Consider the following 18,729-nt stretch of genomic DNA (forward strand, 5'->3'; position numbering starts at 1 on the left):
CTTCGACGTTGGCGTAGGATGGAGTGGAGGCTTCGATGAGCCGTAAGGGTGAAGAGGTGGCAGGGGTCCGCAGAGCTGCGGCGGAGGTCTAGGGTCAGGGGCAGCCAGGCACTAAGACCCTGTTGATATGGGTGCAGCAGTTAATTGATTTAATCGATTATTTAAAACAACTCTGAGATGAAACGGGGCTTAAAGGACGACTTCACCCATTTTCAACCTATCTTCACTAGGGGTGTAACGATACATTTTAACAGCAATACGATACGCATCACGATACATGGTTGACGATAGGATACATGGACGATATTGGTTAATTCATGGCAATACGATACGATTCAATGATTTAAAGTCCATACATTAACTATTTAGCAAAAAAAAAATATCTGTGTGAAACGTGTGGATAGTGCAGGCTTTTTAAAGGGAAAATGAATTATTATGGATATAGATAAGTAAACACTGATTCTCTGGCAAATATATGGACATTGTATTTGAACACATATGGACAAATCCGCACCTTGACATGAACACAGAGATTACACACATTTATCGATAAACCAAGTGTAGCTATATGAAATGGAAAAGTAATTAAACCCCTCTTTCTCTTTTTTCTTCTTAAAATTGCTAAATACAACGTACTTAGTATCGATAAAATCGATTATTTGTGTTGCAAAACGATTCGATCCTCACTAATGCTCATGATAAAATTGTGTAATTCTTTTCTACTCTGTGTCTGTGTCTCATAGGAGGGCTGTGGACTTTTCAGAAACCTGTCTACCAGTGACATCATCGTTAGGAATGTTTTTTTTTAAGATTTCAGTTTTCTTTAATTAATGAGAGAAAACTGGCTTCCATTATATGCTACCTGGAAAGGTAGCATACATCGATGATGTCACAGGTTTCTGAACTGTCCACAGCCCTCCTCTGAGACACAGACCGAATAGACAAAAATGGTGTCATAGCATTAGTGAGGACCTATTATATGAACACAGGTTGAAAATGGGTGAAGTCGATTAATCCTAATATAAAACATATAATCACATTTTTTCGTGTTGAATCATTGGTGTATAACATTTTAAATGCATTAAACAAAACATGTTTCTCGATTATTTGATTGATCTTAAACGTAATCAGAATGAATCAGGAAATAATCAATAGCAGCAGCCTGCAGCCTTACCTGACGGTCGTGGGCGGCCAGGACAAGATGCTGAGGTGTGAACTGGAGGTCCACCTCCAGAGGTACACCGCGAAGCTCCAGGCCGTCCAACCGCATCCAGGAGCCAGCGTTTAAGGGAGGCCCGTTAAGGAGCCTCATTTCCAGTGAGAGGGAGTCAGCCTCCCCATCCTCCGGGTCCAGGAAGGTAGCTGGTGGGATGGCGTAGTGGAACGGGAAGCCAACAGTGGCCATCAGAGCTGGGATAGCGTGCAACACTTTAGGGGGTAGATTTGCAGGCCCTGAAATGATAATTATGAGATGTTTAATCACTTTATCATGGCAGTTTATCACTATCATATTCCTAATGTGCTGTCCCACTGTCTAAAGATTATTCAGAATTTGCTATTCTGAAGAACTGTCTGGTTAAAGGTCACTTTAGATTTTGATTTCAGTTAATGTGATATCTTGGAATTGATACTGCTGTAGGTTTAAGGTCAATTCAGTGGAAGTGTACATTACATTACATTACAGTCATTTAGCAGACGCTTTTATCCAAAGCGACTTACAATAAGTGCATTCAAAAGTAGTAGTCATTCACAAAACCACTGGTGTAATAATTGTTGTCTGGTGAGGTTTTCATACACTGGTATTTCAGTGCAATGATTGCACAGAAACACCAATGTATTAAAACATTCAAATCGCTTAGTTTTTTCTATATTTTTGGGGGCTTTTCTGCCTTTATTGAGACGGGGAGTGACATGCAGCAAAGGTAATTGGAATCGGGATTCGAACTTGCAACACGCTGTCGGGTAGGCTGTAGAGCCTATTTGTGATATGTGCCTGGACCGCTAGGCCAGTGGGCGCCCCCAAATCAGTTATATTCAAATTGAGTCTGGAGTGGACAAACATGTTAGGAGATGGTTATGAGGGGGATTATGGATGGAAATTAGCTTACGCTAAATCTGGCATATTTACACATGTGTATGTATATAGGCTAAATCATGTTTTAGTGTTCATTAATGTCCCTACCAAATAAACAAATAAAGTAAAGAATGTATACTTACCAGTGGTCTAGATTTATATTGCAAAATATAAGTGTTACTTGCTGAATAGCTATTTTTGCAGAATTGTTCTATAATGACATGTCCAGATCTAGTTCATTATAACTTCATGAACAGACATGACTAGGAATTGTTAAGTCATCACATGGTTGAACCGAAGCGTCCATATTCTGGGGGGGGGACGGACATTAGCCAAAAATAGCCGACCTACAAGCTCATGAATTTATAGATTGGCTATTAAAAAAATCCAAGTTCACATCCAACTCGGGTCCAGTTTACTAGAGGGTTTAAGTGGTAAATTTTTTTTGCAGATGTGATCAGACTTGTTATCTCTCAGTCAATGTCACAACCAATTACTGCCCTCCATCAGGGTCCCTGCAGATCACCTTACACTTGATGGAATCAAGGTTGTCAGTGTCATACTGGGTCAACAGGAGAACAGAAATGCACTAATTGGCAAGGTGACTGTCCTCAGCGAAGCATCATTTCAACATTTGCTTCTGATAACTCAGGGATGAGTAGGCTATTTAAGGGTCTCAGGTGAACTGGTAACCACACTCATGGTGTCACCCAAAATAATCATAGTTGAAAAAAGTAAATACTTGTTCCTGGATGAAGCAAACGTTACTGAATTTGAACTTGGAACCCCCCCATTTATTGTTAGTATTGTTATTTCAACATAAATTATTAGTTATCAGACTACCCAAGATGCATCTTGGCCTGGTTGTGGGTGTACATGCCTTGCATTAACTCTTGCCCTATAGGGGAGCAGGGTGGGGCTGATTGCTCATTGGAGAGCACCTGGGCCCGGTGCCTCCACGAGGCTATAAAACCCCAGCCCTGACTAGTCTCCAGGAGAAGCCTGAGAAGAATAGACCATCTCCAACCCCTGTTGTCATGCCATCATCATCATTATTATTATTATTATTATTATTATTATGTTCTTACTTGTACACACTGGTACTGACCTATTATTAAGTATTCAGATAGGAGCTACTGTTTGTCCCATGTTAGGCATAAGCCACGCTTAGTTTCTTTAAACTTTTGTGGATTTGTTGCAGTGGTGTAAAGTAACTAAGTACATTTACTTAAGTACTGTACTTAAGTAAAATGTTGAGGCATTTGTACTTTACTTGAGTATTTCCAATTTCCAATACTTTTACTTCTACTTCACTACATCTCAGAGGCAAATATTGTACTTTTACTCCACTACAATTATTTGAAAACTTTCGTTACTAGTTACTTTTCAGATATAAATTATGATATTATGAAACATACATTAACCACTTTAGCTCTATTTTATACATAGGCTATTTGAAAATAGCCGATCTACAAGCTCACAACGCGTCGCATTGCGACGCATTGTGAGCTTGTAGATCTGCTATTTTCAAAGATTTAGTACTTTTACTTTTGATACTTTAAGTACATTTTGATGCCAATACTTTTGTACTTTCACTCAAGTGCATTTTGAATTCTGGACTTTTACTTGTAACAGAGTATTTTCATATTGCAGTATTGGTACTTTTACTTAAGTAAAGAATTTGAGTACTTTTTCCACCACTGGTTGTTGTTTTTCTTGTAATGTTGGGGTGAACGCGGTAGTAGCAGTTGTGTAAATTAAAGTAATGATCTTGGTCTCTGATTGGTTGGCAGGTAGTCAACAGCTAATTGGCAGGTGGGCTACTAGCAATGACTATCATAGAACTGCAGTAAACAAACAAATGGTTTATATGTTGTTAATGCTTGATTCTAACAATAACAGACCAACGGATGCACCTGAAACCATGTAGTCAATCAATCCATGGTGGTTTTTTTTGGCCATTCAACAATTAAGGCAGGGCACATACACATAGCTTAAACACAGTCATTTTACAGCTAAGCAGCAGCCTACACTAAATAATGGGTTTAATTACATTTGAGGCAGAGGAGAAATGGGCAACAATGCAGTTACATAATATTAATATTAGCTCAACACTTTCTACTGGAGTTTTGAGCTGACCTGTTGCACTGAAGTCTGGACGCACCTGGCATAATCTAATGCAATATATTTCTTTACGGTAAGCAATTCAATCCTTTTAAAATCAATGAAATATTACATTTTGTATGCTTTTATTAATTGTTTTATTTAGTAGACACGTATTAAGTGGGATAACCCGGCCCTTGAGGGCGATAAAGACCCTAGCTCCGCTTCGCGTACAGGGGTCCACCGTCCACTCAACCTGTCTGGGTTTATTTCTCAACAATGAGCTGCTCATCATTCATTATCCCTCGCACAGCTAACGTATTTACCAACTAAATGATCTGACAATATATCATAGCCCATTTTATTGCGTACAATTAGCCACCTTGGGCGTTCCCAGGCTTTGCTGTGTGTTTTTACAGGCAGCTTTTCTAGTACTACACTGTTGCTTTTTTTTTTTCCCGCGATTTTTTCACCCCATTTTTTCACCCAGTGCCAATTGTCTACGTAATCCTGGGCGCTACACTCCCTCTACACTTTTGCTTTAAAGATGGATGTCACTCATTCATTCATCTATGTATGTACTTGTCTATGTCTGTCTGTCTGCCTGCCTGCCTGCCTGTCTGTGTGTCTCTCTTTGTCTACCTATTTGTTTACTAGTTTATTTATGTGTTATCATTATTATTGGGAACGATGGTAGTTTACCAACCTGACAGGGAAACAGTGGTAGAAGATGGGAGCACAGAGCTCTGGCTTGTAGATGCTGTAATGCCCAGATTCACCTCTCCTGCCTGCGCTGATGTTATTACAGTGACTGAAGTCCTATAATGTGGACTGACGCTGGCACTTGGGATCAGTGGAGTAAAGTGTCCTCCTGTGAACGGACACACTGGGATTGCTCTGCTGTCTGGAACCTTTGGCAGCGTGGAGGCCGATTGGCCGACTAATGAGGGCTTCTGTGACGTGACTCCATCTCCACTGTGGGTCGTTCCAATCCATGCTAAGGTGCTTCGTGAGATTACTGAGAAACTGTGGCCCACGGAATTGAACAGTGAGTTTGAGCTCTCAACGTTGCCGAGGATGAGGTTGAACTCTGAGAGAGTAGGCGCAGCACTGGTAGACTTTTCCATCAGTGATGGAAATAGTGTAGAGATCATTCCCTCTGAAGGATGTGGTTCCTCTCTGACATCTTCAGTGGGAAACACTGAAATATAATATTTCTCAGACATGTCTGCCCCGGCCTGGATGGAGAGGAATTGTCCAGTTTGGTCAAATATGTTCAACCGTGATGCAGAAGCAGTCGGGTATCGCTCATCTTTATATGACTCCAAGTCCAAATAATCAGTAGAGACAGCTGTAACCTCAAATCTGGAGTGTTCAGAGTAAGTGCTGTTCTGTGGGTGTGTACACCAATGTCCACCTACCATTCCCTGTGCCAGAGAGGAGTCACACTGTGGAAATGAGGGCTTTAGGCTCTGAATGTGTGGAAGGTTGAGCTCAGTATGAGCTCCTTGGACACTAGAGGGAGCTATAGCACCAGAATATGACTGGGGTGTTGGTTCAACGTCACCTAGAAATGTCAGTAAGTCTGTACGAGTAACGCTGTAGGTTGGGCCTGGTGAAATGTTGGTCACTGTGAATGCTGTTGTTGAATGTTGCCCCGGTGTCATCCCAGGCTCTAAGGTGATGTGAGAGTATTGATCGCTTGTAATTAAGGTGATTGACGACCTTAGTGTGATAGAAGCTGTCAAAGCTGACGGCACTGAAATGATCTGCGTGCTTTCGATCAAATGTGAAACTGTTCTTGGATTCCAGGATGATTGTGTTGATAATAAAGCATTGGAACTCACTGTTGGTGTTACTTTGTTTGTGTCAAAATATACAGGTGTGCTCATCATCATCACCCCTAACCCTGACAGCAAGGTCACTGAAATCACGTAGCTGAGATCCAGTTGCAAAGCAGTTTTTGTCAAGCTGCCAGTAACAGAGAACACCGACATGGATGCTGATTGAAGTGGCCGCAACATGGAGGATGGCGCCTTCAGACTCTCTTCAATAAATGGAGATGCTGTGTTGGATGGATGGATTTGTACACTATTCAACCCAACGTTTAAAGGTAAAGTTTGTGTAGCTGTCGTCAGAGTTGTCCCCTGTGTTGACAACAGAACTGGCATCGAAGCCTCCAGTTCCGTTTGTTGATGTACTTTTGACACATCTGGTGATACACCAGATAACGGTTCTCTTGGGAGAGATGGGGTTGGAGGAAAATAGTGAAGCATGTCCGTTTGTTGGGTTAATGTCTCAGAGAGGATAGATGGCCTCGCTGTTATACTTTCAATAATTTCATGTTGTACAGGTATAGTTACCTGCTTAGTTATTAACAAAATATTTTGGGATTTGTTTTGAGACATTAAATGTGTTAATACATCAGTCCTTAGAGGTGGGGTTGGGGACAGCTCTTGCATCAACTGAAGAGATTGTAACTTGGAAAATGCTGTCACTGATGCTGTCCAAAATGATGACGCTGATGATGATGCTGTTGTGTTCAGTCTTACACCAACATCTCCTGTTAGAGTTTGACGGGGAGCTGATGAGAATCGATGGAGTGATAGTGTTTCTGTGGCTGTAGGTTGGTCTTCTGTGGTCTTTAGCATGTGTGTGGTGTGATCTATAAAAAAAAACAATTCATACATTTCTATTAACTACAGGATTTAACATTGTTGTGGAATTGATAAATAGAAAACAATCTTTTATATTAATATAGAGCAGTGTTACCCAAGCCTATGGTTGCACAGTAATTAATCGTTCCTACAGGAAAAACTTAAAAATATATATTTCAAACATTCTTCAAGATTTTCAGAGGGAAAAAAATCAAGCTTGTAGATCAACTATTTTCACTATCTTTAAACAGGGCTTATTTTCATACGTTTGGGTCCCACAGAGTCACCCGCATTTCTCTTCTAGACTCATACAAACTAGGACCAAACAATCCTGTATAATATTCATCTAGGTGTTCAAATACCACAGAGCTTATTCATTAAGCACTGGGTGTCCACTTGACAGAGAAGTCACTGGAGTGCAGCCATAGATGACTGGTCCTAGAACAATCATGTTTAGTCATATTTCCATGTGACTAACAGAACAACACCCCAAGCCTTTGCCAATGACCATTTGGCTGCCCTTCAGTCAAACCGCAGTCATTAAACGCAGGGCTTAGACACAAACATGAATGACTAGGGACCCAGAACAATCCTACATGGTCACGCACAGGTCAAAGCACCCAAGACTTACCCAGTGATCTCACCGAGATCTGGCTTTCTGATTCAGGGTGCCTGGTTCTATGAGACCCAGTCATGGAGGCGGGTTTTCCCTCAGCACCAGGGTTGAGAGTCTGGATGGCAACAAGGGATCCTCTGTTGTCAGGGTCATAGGTCAACATGTGAGAAATGCTGGAGGAAACCAGGGTCTGTGTCGTCAGTGAAGGATAAAAATAGTGACCGGTTCTGGTAGTGGATGTTTGTGGCGGCAAGGGATAAACCCCATCTGGTCTCCAACTTGATAATGTGCTAGGGCGAGTGTTGTCGACGAAAGGTTTCTCTCCGACCACAGTGTGTAAAATGTGACTTAGTTTTGATGGCTTCTCAAACTCCCCGGTTGTCCTGAGCAAAAGGGAAGGTGGCTTTGATGGCGGGGCTGAGGTAGCTTCCAGCAGCTGTTCGCTACTGCCAGTCGGTTTTAGAGGGTTTGGTATCTTCAAGGCAAAATGCTCGCTCACTTTCATGTAATCGGCAGAAAGCTGCTCAGTGAACTCATTTGATTGGCTGCAGGCCAGCTCCCTGCAGGTGGATGTGGACAGACTTGAGACATAATAAGTCTTATGCTGAAGCGTTTGCCGGTCCAACAAAGCGTGTGAATGCTCACTGTACAGGAGAGGAACTGTCTGCTTGATTGAGGACAGGAGAGTCGACGATGTCCGGATTCCCTGCGCTTCACTTGACGTCACGTCAGTTTTGACGGACGTCTTTTGTATTTGCGTATGCTGCTCAGGAGCGAGTGTGAATGCCCTGAGGAGTGACACTGGCCACAGGTGGTCCTGATGGGATGGGAGTGGTGATTGTAAGACTCCTATGCTGGCACTGAATATTGTAATATCAATTGAAGCCTGTGTGTGTGTTGGCTTCAGGTCTGTTGCCACTTGTTTTGTACTCTCATATTTAGATGAGAACCTGAAGCTTTGCGAATGTGTGTGCACCCTTAGAGTGGTCAAGATGAAAGGAGCATAGACTTGTGAATACTCCCTGAGTTTTGCCGTCTCTTGGATTTTACTTGGAGGTGGGACGACCATATGAGGTGTAGGTGTGTTTCTTGGCCCTCTTAAGCCCCTCTTCACCATACGATGCACCCCTTCAGCTGTGCAAAGCACCCTCCATCCCTGAACGGGAACTTCCAGCAAGCTGCCGATCTTCCCCTCAGTGGTACTGTGTTCCAGAATCATGGCCAAATCTGACAGTTGTTCCTCCCCTCCGCAACCGATGGGCCAGAGAAGCTCGCCGGTGTCTCCCATGATCCCTTGTGTCTCCTCGGCACCAGATTTAGTCAATTTCTTATCAGTCCCTCCTTGCCTGCAGACTCTGAGGTTCTCTTGTCGGAGAGCAGAGGGTTTTCTCACAGAGAGGAGGCCAACAGAGCTGAGTGGCAGTCGGAGGTAGTCGGCCATGGTGCTGACCAAGCGAACACGCTGCCGTACTCCCAGGCTCCCAGCATTCAGCTGGAGGAGAAGGTCAGCCCAGATGGTTGTCTCCCCCACAAGGCAGCCAAGACTGTCCCGGTCAGGTAAAGAGACAAAACAACATTATTATTAAGATAATGATTCACTGAAAATAATTGATTTTTTGATCTCTGTGGGGGAACTGGGTGACTGACTGCATTAAATAATAAGGTTTAGATAAATATAAAAATAAAAGATGAAGAAAGCATAACAAAGAACAAACTTCAACTTCACAAAGTGCTATAAATTTAAAGGATAGTTTATGTAATTGTCACGGAAATGCTACATGATCATTTGACCCAGTTGTAATTGTTTATAACTAGGTCACAGTCATACTGATTTGAAAAATAATGTATCATAGGTATGATTGAGTTCCCAGCTTACCTTCCAGGAGTGGGGTGTGGATTCCCTTCAACCGTTGTGCCGTTGTTAACATGGAGATAGAAAGAGGCAGTACTTGTACACATAACTCCAGTGACAGACACTTTAAGATGGTAGATCCCACGCTCCTCTCTCAGAGCCAGGCCAGACAGCCTGGTTGTCCGATGATCAAACATCAGCCACTGGGGTAGTGGAGCCACATCATCAGCCAATGATAGCTGGGTATGAGAGGGATATTGGTATTATCATCTGGTGTAAGAAAATGGTTCGGCGTGCGTGCGTGCGTGCGTGCGTGCGTGCGTGCGTGCGTGCGTGCGTGCGTGCGCGCGCCCGCCCGGCCGTTTGTCTGTCAGTCCGTCTGTCTGTCTCTCTCTCTTGTGTTAGGAACAAATGCTACAAATATACTGTAGTATAATTGCTATTATGTTTTCAAGATGCTATCTAAAAAGAATGCTTCAAAGTAATGTATATCGCCATACAATAAAGCATTGGTTCTCAAACTGGGGTCCAGGGACTTCCAGGGGTTCTTTGTGGGGTTCCAGGGGGTCCCCAGCAAAATGAGAAACAGTTTAAACATTTAAGCTATTTTAAATTATTCGTCTATTTTCGAGAAACATTGAAAAATCCTTTATGGGGGTCCCTGGCACAAAATATTTTCCAATGGGAGTCCACTGCCAAAGCTCATCTCATCTCACCTTGTAGCTGTGCGTCTGTGCCATGAGTTCTGGGAGAGCCGGGAGTTTGATGGAGAAATATGTTCCTGCTGGGACGCTACAATTAGGAAGCCCACTGTTGAGTTTCATATGGGAAGGACAAAGTGCTGGTGGGATGGAACCTGCGGCACATTTGGTCTGCAGCACATCGCCCAGCAGGACCAGCAGCAGCCTCAGCGAGAGGACCAGGGTCTTCCATGGCATGCTGCTGATGCTGCTGGCCCAGTGGGTGACCACACCAGTTGGGTGTGTTTGGGGGAGCATCCATGTGCTGGGACTTGTGCGGTTCAACATCCGGCTTTATGTGATGCTGCCATGTTTACGTCTGTCCATGTTCCACTAGTTGACAGACGGATCTTAAATCCCAAAGGAAAGTAGACTGCCCCTGGAAAGGAAAACTGGCGTTTTATTTTATTTTCTTTCATTTACAAATTGTATTTCTTTGCTTTAATGATATTGTGTAAGAGAATACATTTTGGTCCTTGATTAGCAAGATATTTTAGAAACATTGTTCAGCTGTTTCCTGCTTCCAGTCACTAATACATATTATTGTATCTATCTATTGTATCTATCCCCAGGGGCCCTTGAGGGGTTTCCAGGGGGTCCCGAAGCAAATTATTTGATAGTTAAGAATCAATTGACCCGTACAGATCTGTAACTCAGAGAGTGTACACTCTTTGAGTTATGGGGGACTGTGGCTTAATGCGCAAAGTACCCAAATTGGGGTAACAGATGCTTACTTACACAGTCCAGATGAACAGCTTAGCTCCATTTCTCAATAAGAGTACCACCGCAGACGTTTTAGTCATTACAAAAACAAACAAAGAATGGTGAAATGGTGTCCAAAGGTATGCGTGAATAGCAGAACATGATCCCTCAGGGCGATGCTAGCGGTGTTGAGGTGCTTCTTGACGTTTGCATGTGTGTCCAGTTACATGGAGCTCTTGGTTGCTAGGATACCAGAAATGCTAGCTGGAGCACCCAATCAATGAGTTCAGTGTGGTGAGATCACTTTTGTGGTTGTATTGGTATGCTGATGTTAAATTCAAGCCACGGTATATATTGTATACGTACATACAATTTACTTTTTTATTTTTATGTTTTGCCGTGTGTGTGTGCGTGTGTGCGTGTGTGTGTGTGTGTGTGTGTGTGTGTGTGTGTGTGTGTGTGTGTGTGTGTGTGTGTGTATGTGTGTGTGTGTGTGTGTGTGTGTGTGTGTGTGTGTGTGTGTGGATCAAAATTACGTAAAATATACATACAAAATTTCATTTATTTATTTACTATACTGAAGGTTTTCTGAGAATGTTATTTTGTCAAGAATGTGCCATAGGCCACTAGTCTCTGTAGTTTTACCTGTCATAATAACATATGTAGTGTGGCATCAGTTAGATGCAGCCACAAGATGGTCTACACTATTATAGGATTTATAATGATGGCTAATATATTTTACTTTCAAAAGTCTGGTTGTAGAAAGTGAACTATAACGTCTCAGTGCCTCTCTCATCACCTGTCATGCCATATAACCCACCATTGTTCCACTAAAGTAGCTCAGTGACTAACAGAAAATCTGTAATTGTGAAGTTTCCTGCTGTGAAGTTATGAATCAATTATTGATGTAAAAGAGTTGTAGGCTTGGTGACCTTTAACTGAAAGGATACACATTTTTACATGGCTGTATTTCTACACGGCTGTATTTCTATGTACATCCACAAGGTGGCGGGCTTTACAAACCTAATTAACCTCATACTACTTAGTGGCCCCCTGTCATTTTCAAAGGGCAGTCACTGAGCCTTGAGGCATTTAACAAGTTCATGTGTGACAAAATATTCCAAACGCGGCATCCATGTAGCGTAGAGCTAAGCCATCCCTGCAGAGACCGTCCTTTTAGCTGGGTCCTTATCCTCGTGCTGGCACTTCCCCTTATGTTACCTTTCTAGCATCACTGGAACTTGGCATTAAATTCTGTCTCCCAAGATGACTGCTCATCTTTTATTCCATACTATAGAACAATAACCAAAAATATCCAGGATTGCAAGAAAGTTATTGGTTTGCTTGAATATATACGGTATAAAGATTTTATTGTGAAACCTTTGGAATCTATTTTGGGAGATTTGGTTTGAGATCCCACCCGCCTTATTCTGTTTGATGTAGGCCTTGTATTTGAACTGGGTTGAGTGGTAAGAGAATTAACTATTTACTTTTGTGCTTTCACACTAAAATGAAGCACTTCATAATGTAAACCATGCGCTTTCATAATTTCATAATTTTCCTGGAAGGTTCTTAATTCATAGTATGAGGTTTATTTGCTGCTTTTTAATGCAAAGTTCCTTACCAATAATTAATTGCACGATAAACAGGATATCAAGAAATATTCCATTCACTTAACTAAGTAATAAGCACACTGAAACTTAACACAAACAGAAGCACCCTAAGGCATGCTGGGAAGTCTCTCCCAGCCATTCAATGCCCCTAGACCAGTGTTAGGCAATAGGCGGCCCGTGGGCCAGAACTGGCCCGCCAGCGATGATATCTGGCCCGGCAAATTATTTTGTGAGTAGTTTACAAAATATGTTACAGTCTTACATATTAGGCTAGTAGTGATACTCAAATGGGGAGTCTAGGGACCCCCAGGGGTCCTTGAAGGGCTTCAACAGGATCCCCTGCTAAATTACTGATAGTTTGGAACTAAATTGACCCTAAAAGGTCTGTACTACAAGAGTGTACAAATGAACACTCTCGTAGTTACAGAGTGTATAAGAGTGTACAAATGAACACTCTCGTAGTTACAGAGTGTATAAGAGTGTACACATTTGTACAATCAGTTATGGGGGTCCATGACTTGCATATGAAACTGGGGTTCCTTGAATGTAAAAGAGTTTGAGAACCACTGAGCTATAATGTCCAAATAGAGAATCTACCCCCACCTGAAGATTGCCTTTATCCATGTTTGAGTGAATAACAGGCAGCTGTTTCATACAGTTTCTCTCCATATCTAAGAAGAGACCTTGAGCTCCTATACTATGAAAGAGCTTGTTTATCTCCGTTCGAAAGGGTCTGTCTCCAGATGTTCTTTTTGAACCTTTTAATTAACTATTTGTACAACATTCAAGGATGAGGCCAGCTCAAAATGATTACCCCACGTATTTCTATCTGCACCTGTAACATTTGATTACACACGCAGTTCTATCAGTATGCAGTTATATACCACATAAATCTGTATTAACTTTTATAGCAACAGCATTTGCATAAGATGGTCAGTCAAAGTTCCAGTTCTTAAATTAACCATTGATTATGTTCTGGCCCAAAGTCATCCCAGGGTCTTGGCAATCCGGAAGTGGACCACTGAGTCATAGACCATCTGGAGCATCTTGGGGCGAAGAAGGCATCGGGACAAAAGAAGCTGAAGAATCTCGCCCTCCTTTTCAGGTGTGCACCACCTATGATACAGCTGGCCCACTCAGAAGCGCCTGAGGCACTGCAGCTGGGAATTGAACCTGGAGCTCCATGGTGGTGGGAGGGTGCTGTATTCCCTTCCCCCTGTCTCTTTGACAGCTCTCTCTCTCTCTCTCTCTCACAATAATCTCTCTCTCACAATACACACACACACACACACACACACACACACACACACACACACACACACACACACACACACACACACACACACACACACACACACACACATATATATATATATATATATATATATATATATATATATATATATATATATATATATATATATATATATATATATACTGTCTTACTCTCTCACTCAGCTCTCCAAATCTGTTCCGATCTGCACCAGACCCAGGCGATTCCACGTAAATGACTGTCTTCCTCCACCTAGCAGGGACCTATGGCAAATAGACAGACATATCCTAGCATAGCATGACACAACACAAGCGGTGGCAAACGGAGTCGGAAGGTTGTTGTCATGCGTAACACTATGGTGACCTACTGAGGGAGGAACATTAAGTGACTGTGGATCAGTCAGGGTATGGTAGAGTTTTCCAGAGGCTTCTCGGCTCAGGTGCCAGTTCCTCTGGTTTTTCAAGTCTGACGAGAAGTTAAACTCTCTCCCTAAGCAGGGCAACACGTGCAGCTATACTCTACCTGTATCAAGTCAAACTACTTGTACTGTTATGTGCTGGCCTATAAAACTGATCTGTGTAGCACAATCACATCTCACTTGTCTGAAATAGCTTACCTAATTTATACTTATTTATACTCAAGCTCACAACAAGACTGAACAAGTTGGGGGGGGGGACCAAGTATAAATTGGGCTTAAAATCATACTGTGTAACTTTTTCAATTAAACGTTGCCTATACGTGGTAGTATTTGGTGTCATCCACCGTGATTCCGCGGAGGTAGAACTGTGCCTCAATATGCTGGAACCACGGAGCCGGGTCATGTTGCCAAAATTCTGGCAGCTTTACAATAGCCGCAAACACCGCTATGGCAGCAGCAGCGGGCGCTGCGTTACCTTGCTACATGTTCAATTAAATGTACAGGGTCACCACTGTGGAAGTTAGTGAATGAGACGAACAATCGTAGTATGGAGTCTATGATCTTTACTTCCAAACAAACAGGTCAATTGGTCATATTTTATGAAATTGGAAGTCTGTGGGATCACCCACCAAGTTTGAAGCATTTAGCATACTTGGGAGTTATGGCTGTTTGAACCCTAGCCAATAGGAACACAAATGGGGCGGGGTATCAGCAAATTATAGGCTGCCCTTATTGGCCGTCTAAGAGTACCCACCAAGTTTGGGGCCTTTAGCATGCTGGGAACTGGACTAATGGCTGTTTAGCCCAGCCAATAGGAACACAGAGGGGGGCGGGGCTTAAGCAAGTACAGCCTGTTGGCAAGTGCATTTACTTAAGTACTGTACTTACTGTAAGTACATTTTTTAGGTAATTTTTCTTTACCTGAGTATTTCCATTTTCTTTATACTATATTATACTTCTACTCCACTACATCTCAGTCAAATATTGTACTTTTCACTCTGCAGATTTAGATTAGCCTATTATTCGAAAATAGCCAATCTATAAGCTCACTGTGAGCTTGTATTGGCTATGTTCGTAAACGTTCGACACATTTTGATACAATTGAGTACTTTTGTAAAACTTTTTTTTTTCTTCTTTACTTTATACTCAAGTACATATTTACTTCGTCCACCACTGAACTTCAACTATACAGGTTTACAGGTTTACAAATGTGGGTGGAAATTCATTGCCGTGCAAGCTCCCATCATTTGCAGTTTTCAAGATGGGGAAAATAATAGAGATATAAAGAAAACAAGGAAAACATATAGACTGTGTCAGTGTGTGTCAAGTTTCTTTCCCCTCAACGTGACCCTGCTGGGGTGGAAGGATGTCAGGGACAGCCTGGGGCTCTGGAATTTAAACAAACATACACGTACACACTCTGCACACATTCTGACACAACATACTGTACAGACACAATGGCACTCACGCACACACGACTGCACATGTGCATGGGGTTGCATAGCTTTCCGAGGCGAACATAAACACAGTTAACACACACATGCAGTACTGTACAAACATACATAATACAGGAATATTTGTGGTGAGGGCTCATGTGGGACAACAAGGATCTCTTGTTATCATCCAAAACTAAGCATTATATGACTGTTTGTGGAGGTGGGGGAGGACATCCCTCAGTGACAATTAGAAGATGACTTTGGTTATTTTCACTAGTCTAAATGCAAGTCATAACAGTGTTGATTTTACATTCAAATACGTTCTCTCTTGTATCTTTGTGTTTTTGACTGATTGTCTGAGATGACCACTGAATAGACACTCAACTAAAACTGAGCCCTGTAATTACTTTTTTCTCAAGGTGCACTTCTGTAAGACTCTAGACATCAGCTTGATAACAAGCGTTGTGTGCTTGATTTGTGTATGTTATTACTGTATGTAATAATGGGTATTGCATGTGTCTCAGGTGACAGGTCATATAGTATATAAGGTTCCTGTATCCAAACCACACTGACACACATGCAGGGTTAGTATGACATTAAACGGATTCTTAACACATGAACCCTAGTGACCCTATTCTGGCCATGTCATAATAGGACACATTTGGCAACAAAAGAAGAACATTTGGCAAAAATATAAGAACATTCTTTGAAAATAGCACTTCTGGAAGCTTATGTGCTATTTTCACTAGCTGACAAACAGCGAAGTATGTATATATATACCCTATAGGGTTTATTCTTTGCAAGGGGAATGCTCTGTTTTTTTGCCCCCCTACCCTCAAACCACTTTCTTGCCTGGAAGCCAAGTGAAGCATCCAGATCGAGCATATTGCTTACATCTAGTTGACTCCAATCAGCCCTGAGGCACATTGTTAAAATATGTACGCAGGAGGCATGCATGCTGCTGTTGTGTGGGACCAGTTTGGAGCTATGTATATCTGTGTACTTTTGAGTGTTTGTAATATAATATTTAGAGATGCAATATAGTCCTTATACTATTTGGATTAGTGTCATGTAGAATGAGATGTAATCTCTTGTATCTGTCGAGTCAGTGCTTCTCAAATGGAGACCTGATTTGACAGCAAGAATTGACAACAAGGTCAAAATCCAGTATTATTGTAGCCAGCCGCTTATATTTCATTGTACACAATCCTGCCGCAGTGTTATGTGTTGTGAGCTTGTATATCATCTATGGACTATGTTCGATATTTTAAAACATTTGGACATTTCTGAAGATTTTCAAAATGCTTGCCTAATGATGCGTCCAAAATAGGGACACCAGGGTTAAATGACACAGTTTTGTTATATGCTCTTTGCCTGCTGTGACCCTGTAGAGCTACAGTGGTTCTCAAAGTGGATTCTAGGGACTCTCTGGGTTCCTTTAGGGGGTTCTAAATGGACCCCTTACAAGTCTGTAACTCTTGACAGTATACAATTTGGTGCCATTTGCATAATGTCAGAGTTAAGGGGAGACCTTGACATTTAAAGGTTTGAGAACCACTGCTGTAGAAAACCCACAACGCATAGTGGGTTGTGGGTTTGATAATTGAATAATAATTTGGCTCTCAACCCTCTGGTTGAGAAACAACTGATCCAAGAGAAAATGGCAAGAATTGTGAAAGTGCTAAATAAGTCAAAAGTAAAAACCAACATAGTGCAGGGAGAATATTTCAAACACTGTTGATTAACTGTTGATCAGGCTATATGGAGGATTAACTGGGGCAGACGTGATTTTCCGAGATATTTATACATTTATAGTTCATTACAATAACAGGACCATTACATTGTGCAATAGTTTTACTGAGGAGAGCAGTCCTTATTTTATGAACCTGTCAAACATTAATCCACTAAATCTATTATCCCAGCTAGACTGCATATTGATAATAAATAAATACATTATTAAAAAATAAATATCAGAAGGAAAATCAAGTTCAAGGTTTCATTTCCAAAATGGGTTAAAAGTTATTATATGATGAATAGTGAAAGCTCTCTTGGTTGTAGAGCTGCTATTTAGAGATTATTGGAAATTAAAAAAAGAAAAACATTTCTAAAACAAAGTGTCCAACAAAAAGTGTCCAAAATAGTCACGCCAGATTGAAAGTGATTAAATAATACATTCTCAAAATATTAGCTACAGAAGACAGAAGCGGCACAAAATGAAAAATAAGATGCATTGAAGTGAACAACTGCCGATAAATTGAATATTATTATTATTCTTTTTTAATATTATTAGTTTGTATTCCCTAGTAGCAGGTGTTCAGGTTTAAAGTTGTCAGGATTTGGTCTGCAGTTTGCAGTGATGGAAGAAGTACTCACATGTTTTACTTAAATAAAAGTATCAGTACTGCAACAATGTAGAAATACTCTGTTACAAGTAGAAGTCCCGTATTCAAAATGTACTTGAGTAAAAGTACAAAAGTATCAGCATCAAAATATACTTAAAGGACCAAAAGTAAAAGTGCTCATTGTGCAGAATGTCCCATTTCACAATTTCAACATGTACAAAATCTTTTGAAAATAGCCGATCTACAAGCTCACAATGCATCGCATCGTGACGCATTGTGAGCTTGTAGATCTGCTATTTTCAAAAAGCCGAAATATATATAGTGCTGAAGAAGTGGTTAGTATGTTTTGTAACAATAATCAAAATCTACAAAGTAACTAGTAACTAAAGTTTTCAAATAATTGTAGTGGAGTAAAAGTATAATAATACCCTCTGAGGTGGAGTAAAAGTAAAAGTATTGCAAATTGTAAATACTGAAGAAAGCAACAAAAAAAAAATTGTACTTAAGTACAGTAGTTGAGTACATGTACTTAGTTACTGGTGGTATGATAACTCATTATCAACATTGTTTTATTACAAGATCTACAAGCTCGCGACACAGTAGTACGGCTTAGTATAAACCCTTATCTGGTTCGTGCTGCGCATGCGTACATTCCAACAGGGAAAACCACGGGCGGACGTACCATCTCCACACCAGCGGGGGGGGGTGTTGTGCGCTAGCGCAACCATATCAAAACAAGTCGTTTTTAACGTGACGTTTGTTAAGTTGTACTTTTATATACGGTCCGAAAACCCTGCTTCCATTGTTTGTAACGGCCAGAATTGTTATCTTGTTGTTCGGTGTGGAAGACAAACGTCAGGCCGAAGTGTGGCGCCCACCTCCCCCATCCTGACCTGCAGGATT

Source organism: Gymnoscopelus braueri, assembly GCF_963280865.1.
Source record: "Gymnoscopelus braueri genome assembly, chromosome: 23".
Lineage (NCBI taxonomy): Eukaryota > Metazoa > Chordata > Actinopteri > Myctophiformes > Myctophidae > Gymnoscopelus > Gymnoscopelus braueri.